Below are 6,819 nucleotides of genomic sequence, written 5' to 3' on the forward strand. Positions count from 1 at the left end.
TGGGAAAAGCTAAGGACTTGTTTTGTACAAATGCCTACCACTGTTTTAACACCTTCAGAACTATTCAGACCTTTTGATGCTTGATCTGGTGGATGACCTTATAACCCAAATCCTCAAAGATATTAAATTTTGTTGAAAGTGAATTGCATAAAAATCTTTACATAGCTGGCTATCACTGCAAATGTTTTGATTAAAACTACCTGGAAGATTAAAATGTCTGGAGATCTAGTACGGCACCTGGGAACTTTTATTCTTGCTGCTGAGGTCCAGCTCAGACCCTGTCTAAGCCCTTCCTAGCTATTCAGACTGTGTCTTTCTTTTTTGCCCAATCTAGTAGGCATTTCAATAAATCAGCCTGCACAGACAAGAAATTGGAATGATATGTTAGTAGAGGTAGTACTGATTATGCTAAATACAGCAGCAACAGCAGTGTTCCCTGGGAATTAAAAGAATGCATATACCTCCTACATAAAATGACATCAGCACTTATTTTCAGGTACATGGTTACTCCACATATAGTCTTTCAGTTTCCTCTGTGATGTTGTTCCTATTTTAATGAAAAAATAAATATTTATGATGATGGATTCTTTTTCTTTGAAGCAATGAAAGAATTTGGAAGAGTATATGTTGGACTTTGAAAACCTGAATTATGCACACAGCTCCAAGATTTGAGGTTCTTTGTAAGAATCTGCTTTGGAGAAAATGACTCAAGTTCCTCTGCATGTTATAGAAGCTCTGGAAAGTCCGCTGACTCCTGGATTGGACAAATCCCATTCTTTAGATATCCAGCATGCTTTACTCAGTCTTTGTCCCAGAACTGTTGTTTCCAACATTTTTTAGCTCACATAAATTTTAAGTGTACTTCTAGCCATGTAGTTTTCTTTAAAATCTAGTTTTAATTATCTGTGATGATTTTGAATATTCTTCAGATAGTTTATTTTGTTCTGATGGACTTAGTAATGATATTGTTTTATGAAAGGTAACGGTACTAGCATTATGATCTGAAAGGGTTCATCTAAAGCTTCCAATTAATGTGCTTACAAAAAGGAGCGAGAACGTTTAAGGAACTGCATTTTTTTTTTTGTGTGTGTGTGTGTATGTTATGTTCATGCAAATTGTCTAAGTTACCTTTTTAACAGAATGTAATATCTAAGCTTCATTTTTGTCTGAAACTTTGCTTTATACATTTCAGCCTGCAGTAAATATTTTGGCCTGATTTGTAAATACCTAAAAATAAACCATATATGACATATGAAAACACTGACAGATCATCAACTACAAGAATACCAGGGAGCCTTGAGAAAGTTAGATCTTGGTATGTTTGCCTACAAGAATGCATTCCTCCTTCTGAAACCAGGACGCTCCTGCTCTCTGCAAAAAAGAAAGAATGTTGTTGTATATATTCAGTACTGAAACTGCAACCTTAAAACATTTGGAAAGGTGAATGGCCTCTTAAACAGGCTTCTTTGTGAAAGATCTATGTAGGAGATAGTAAAACACCTAGATTATCTCTGAATAAAATATGTAAATTCTATTTCCATTGAAGTCACTGGTAAAACTTTTTTACTGTTATGGGACGTGCTTTTAGTAGAAGGCTGACAGTATCAGATGTTCCCTACTAGCAGGATTATGAGTAAGATTTGGAGAAGCACATGGATGCTATTTTTCCCACTGAAATAAGTTCATAATGAATGAAGATTCTTTGCTGGTTTGAAAAGCTTGCCACCAGACTGTTTGCAAGAGCAAAACATATTAAAAGCACCTACGGTGGCAACTGTGTTTGATATATCATTTTTTTGGTGTTTATATATTTACTTTGTGCATAGATATGTATACACCATATTTATAGAAGAGGTACAAATGTATCATTTAGTGTTTCATCCTTCATGTGTGCGCACAAATGGAGAAAGTTTATGCATATAGAGTAGCTAACTATGGGAAATTCTGCATGAGTAAATGCTTTACTTTCTGTGACAATTCTGTTTTTCTTGTTATGATAATGCTCATCTTTAAAGCATGTTTACTCAGGAATTACTAAGTTTCATTTTTATGTGAAATGATTAAATTTGTGTATATATGCGTATGTTTATTTGTATTATTTTTCCATACATGTAAATCGGTGTAGCTTTATTTCTTCAATTAGGGACATCTTAGGGTTTTGTTCTAGTACCATAATCTAATTCTCTTTGGGTCTTCCATGTGTCACACACTAGGGACTTAACACAACACCATTATAAACAAGAAAAGTCTTATAAAAATACTGGTAAATGTGTTTTTTTTGGTTTTTTTTGTTTGGTTTTTTTTTTTTTGAGTTCTTAACCTTACTTTATCAGCAATAACGATGTCATTGAAAGTTAACTTTACCATGCAAACATTTCCCTATTTCTCAGCAACAGTCAGACTTTAAGTATTACCTTCTTCAGAAAATGGATATTGCCAGTAAAAATCAAAAAGCACCAAACTCAACCCCTTAAAGCTTTCACTTTGACTAAATTTGTTAAGGCACACATGGTATTCTAGTTTTTTATAAACCTCGTGTCATTGTGTGTGTCCATTAATATTACCTTAAATTATTGTGCAGAAAATCACAATTTTGTTGTTAATGACCGTGATCCTCTTCTGACCTTTGGATTCTAGGAGCACTTCCACTACTCTTAATTTTTTGAAGATTTACAGTCTTCTAGGCATTAAACTATGGGAGTATAATGGAAATTACTGGGATCATTAGATAATATGTAACACTGAAAAGAATATTTTGATTTCCAAAGATTTTTCAGTTTTGCAATCTTATTTTCTGGAAGGTCTATAGATCTATTAAAATGTAATAAAATCACGTTTTATAAAAAATTTATTAAGTCACTTCTCCAGTTAAATGGTGAGGCACTGGAATGGGTGGGCCAGGGAAGTTGTTAATGCTCCATCCCTGGTGGTGTTCAAGGCCAGATTGGACAGAGTCTTGGGTGACATGGGTGACAGAGCCTTGGTTTAGTGGGAGGTGTCCTTGCCCATGGCAGAGGGGTTGGAACTAGATGATCTTATGGTCCTTTCCAACCCTAGCTATTCTATGATTCTATGACTACATAGTTCAGCACTCTCAGGATAATAGGAAGTTTCTTCTAATCCAGAAATTACTAAACGTATCAATATTACTTCATTGTGTCCTTTTCTTTGTACCTGTGTTGAATGCAGCATCAATTTACAGAAATTACAATGTACTCTGTCTGTTAAAGAAGTTAGCAGAAAAAAACCCAAACATAGAACTGCATATACCCATAATTCACAAATTCATTTACTATAATGTCAGCAGGTTTATCATGGAAGTTCCTAAATTAATAAGTGTGATTTTTGCAAGATGTATTTAAAGAGCTGCACCTTATCTTCTCCTGCACCTTACTGGGTTGTTTGTTTGTTTGTTTCTTAATTCCTTTAAAGTTGAAGACAGCAAAAATGATGTCTTCACCAATGGTGAGTCCAAACACAGTAAAAAAAATGTATAGACATAGGACTGTAAAAGGAGAGTATATTTGGAGTCATTTAGTTTGGCTCTTTCATCATTTTATAGTACTACCACATAACATTATTTTCATAAGGTGCTCAGACTAAAGATGAACTAGTTTTATTTATATATTTATATATTTATATATTTATATATTTATATATTTATATATTTATATATTTATATATTTATATATTTATATATTTATATATTTATTAATGCATCCTCACACTGGAATTTTTTTCAAAATGTCTGAGAATTTTTCATAATTTTTCATCATTGTCCCTAAAAACTTAATTTTCCTAAGAAATAACAGCTATACAGACTTTTCCAAAGAAGTATAACAGAGAGCATCTCAAAAACAATTTAAAAAATAATTACATAAATATTTCCCTGTTTATCTTGGAGATAATTCAGCCCTATTCTGGATAAAACTTAGATCCTACATTATAGAGTTGCATTTTCCTGTTAAACAGTTGCATCCTGTAAGATCTGCAAAGGGAAACTGTTGTCAGATAGTACTCCTTCATTTTCCATTCATCTGCTATTTCCAGCAGGTGAGTTACACACTCACAGTAAAAATTCTTGTTATTACTCCTGAAGGAGGTTTCACAGTTTCACAGTATCACAGTATGCTAGAGATTGGAAAGGACCTCAAAAGATCATCTAGTCCAATCCCCCTGCCGGAGCAGGAACACCTAGATAATGTTACACAGGAATGTGTCCAGGCGGGTTTTGAATGTCTCCAGGGAAGGAGATTCCACAAAATCCCTGGGCAGCCTGTTCCAGTGTTCCGTCACCCTCACTGAGAAGAAGTTTCTTCTCAAGTTTAAGTGGAACCTCTTGTGTTCCAGTTTGTACCCATTACCCCTTGTCCTATCATTGTTTGCCACTGAGTAGAGCCTGGCTCCATCCTCGTGACACTCTCCCTTTATATATTTATAGACACTAATAAGGTCACCCCTCAGTCTCCTCTTCTCCAAACTATAGAGACGCAGCTCCCTCAGTCTTTCCTCATAAGGGAGATGCTCCACACCCTTAATCATCTTAGTTGCCCTGCGCTGGATTCTCTCCAGCAGGTCCCTGTCCTTCTTGAACTGAGGGGCCCAGAACTGGACACAATATTCCAGATGCGGTCTCACCAGGGCAGAGTAGAGGGTAAGGAGGACCTCTCTCGGCCTACTAACCACCCCCATTCTAATACACCCCAGGATGCCATTGGCCTTCTTAGCCACAAGGGCACAGTGTTGGCTCATGGTCATCTTGTCGTCCACTAGGACCCCCAGGTCCCTCTCCCCTACACTGCTCTCTAACAGGTCGTTCCCCAACCTATACTGGAACCTGGGGTTGTTCCTGCCCAGATGCAGGACTCTACACTTTCCCTTGTTATATTTCATCAAGTTATTCCCTGCCCAACTCTCCAGCCTGTCCAGGTCTCGCTGGATGGCAGCACAGCCTTCTGGCGTGTCTGCCACTCCTCCCAGCTTAGTGTCATCAGCAAACTTGCTGATAGTACACTCAATTCCCTCATCTAAATCATTGATGAATATATTAAATAATACTGGTCCCAGTACTGACCCTTGAGGCACTCCACTAGTTACAGGCCTCCAACTAGACTCAGCCCCATAGACTACAACTCTCTGGCTTCTCTCCTTCAGCCAGTTCACAGTCCACCTCACTACCTGATCATCCAGACCACACTTCCTCAGTTTAGCCGTGAGGATGCTGTGGGAGACTGTGTCAAATGCTTTGCTTAAGTCAAGGTAGACCACATCCACTGTTCTGCCATCATCCATCCACCGTGTTATTTCCTCATAAAAGGCTAAGAGATTGGTCAAGCATGATTTCCCCCTGGTGAAGCCATGTTGACTGCCCCTCATAACCCTCTTATCCTTGATATGCCTTAAGATGGCACCAAGAATAAGGTGTTCCATCACTTTCCCAGGGATGGAGGTGAGGCCGACCGGTCTATAGTTACCCGGCTCCTCCTTCTTGCCCTTTTTGAAGACTGGAGTGACATTTGCTTTCCTCCAGTCCTCAGGCACCTCTCCCGTTTCCCAAGACTTGGTAAAGATGATGGAGAGTGGTCTAGCAATGACTTCCGCCAGTTCCCTCAGCACCCGCGGGTGCATCCCATCTGGACCCATGGATTTCTGGATGTCCAGATTGCTCAACTGATCTCTAACCCATTCCTCATCAACTAAGGCTACCGCTCCGTTGACCTGACTTCATCTAAGGTCTCAGAGGTACAGGGCTCTTCAGGACTGCCTGCAGCAGAGTAGACAGAGACAAAGAAGGCATTCAGTAACTCTGCCATCTCTGTATCTTCTGTCACCAGGGCACCCATCCCGTTCATCAGTGGGCCTACATTGCCTCTGGTGTTAGTTTTGTCTGCCATGTATTTGAAAAAGCTCTTTTTGCTGTCCTTGACCCTTCTCGCCAGGTTTAATTCTAAGGATGCCTTAGTCATCCTAGCTGCCTTCCTACATCCTCTAGCAGCAGCCTTATATTCCTCCCAAGTGGCCAGCCCCTCCTTCCATGACCTGTAAACTCTCCTCTTCCATTTGAGCATACCCAGCAATTCCCTATTTAGCCACGCAGGTCTTGCTATTCTACTAGTCCTACTACACAAGATCCTGAATTCCACCATCTTGTGGTCGCTGCAACCAAGGCAGCCCTCAACCCTTACTGCTTCAACCAGATCCTCCTTGTTAGTGAGGATGAGATCCAGCAGCGCTCCTCTCCTGGTTGGCTCATCCACCATTTGCAGGAGGAAGTTATCATCCATACACTGGAGGAACCTCCTGGACTGCAGCTGGGTTGCCGAGTGGTCCTTCCAGCAAACATCAGGGAAGTTAAAATCCCCCACGACGACCACGGCCTGTGACTGTGAGGCTGCTCTCAGCTGCCTGGAGAAGGGCTCGTCAACTTCCTCACCCTGATCTGGTGGTCTGTAACAGACACCCACAACAGTATCCCCCCTGCCAGCCTGCCCCTTAATTCTCACCCACAGACTCTCAACTCGCTCGTCATCTGTCCCTGGACAGAACTCGGTGCATTGTAGCTGCTCCTGCACATAAAGAGCAACCCCACCACCCCTCCTGGCCGGCCTGTCTTTCCTGAAAAGGACATAGCCCTCCATGACTATATTCCAGTCATGTGAGCTGTCCCACCACGTCTCTGTAATTGCCACCAGATCATAGTCTCCTGACTTAACACAGGTTTCCAACTCCTCCTGCTTATTTCCCATGCTGTGTGCATTGGTGTACAGACATTCCAGGGAGCGAGCTGAGCACACTGATTTCACCCTAGGATTATAGGAG

This window comes from Pezoporus wallicus, unplaced genomic scaffold (genome assembly GCF_028554395.1).
Source record: "Pezoporus wallicus isolate ANWC-B61680 ecotype Strahan unplaced genomic scaffold, APGP_CSIRO_Pwel_v1 contig_4758, whole genome shotgun sequence".
Classification (NCBI taxonomy): domain Eukaryota; kingdom Metazoa; phylum Chordata; class Aves; order Psittaciformes; family Psittacidae; genus Pezoporus; species Pezoporus wallicus.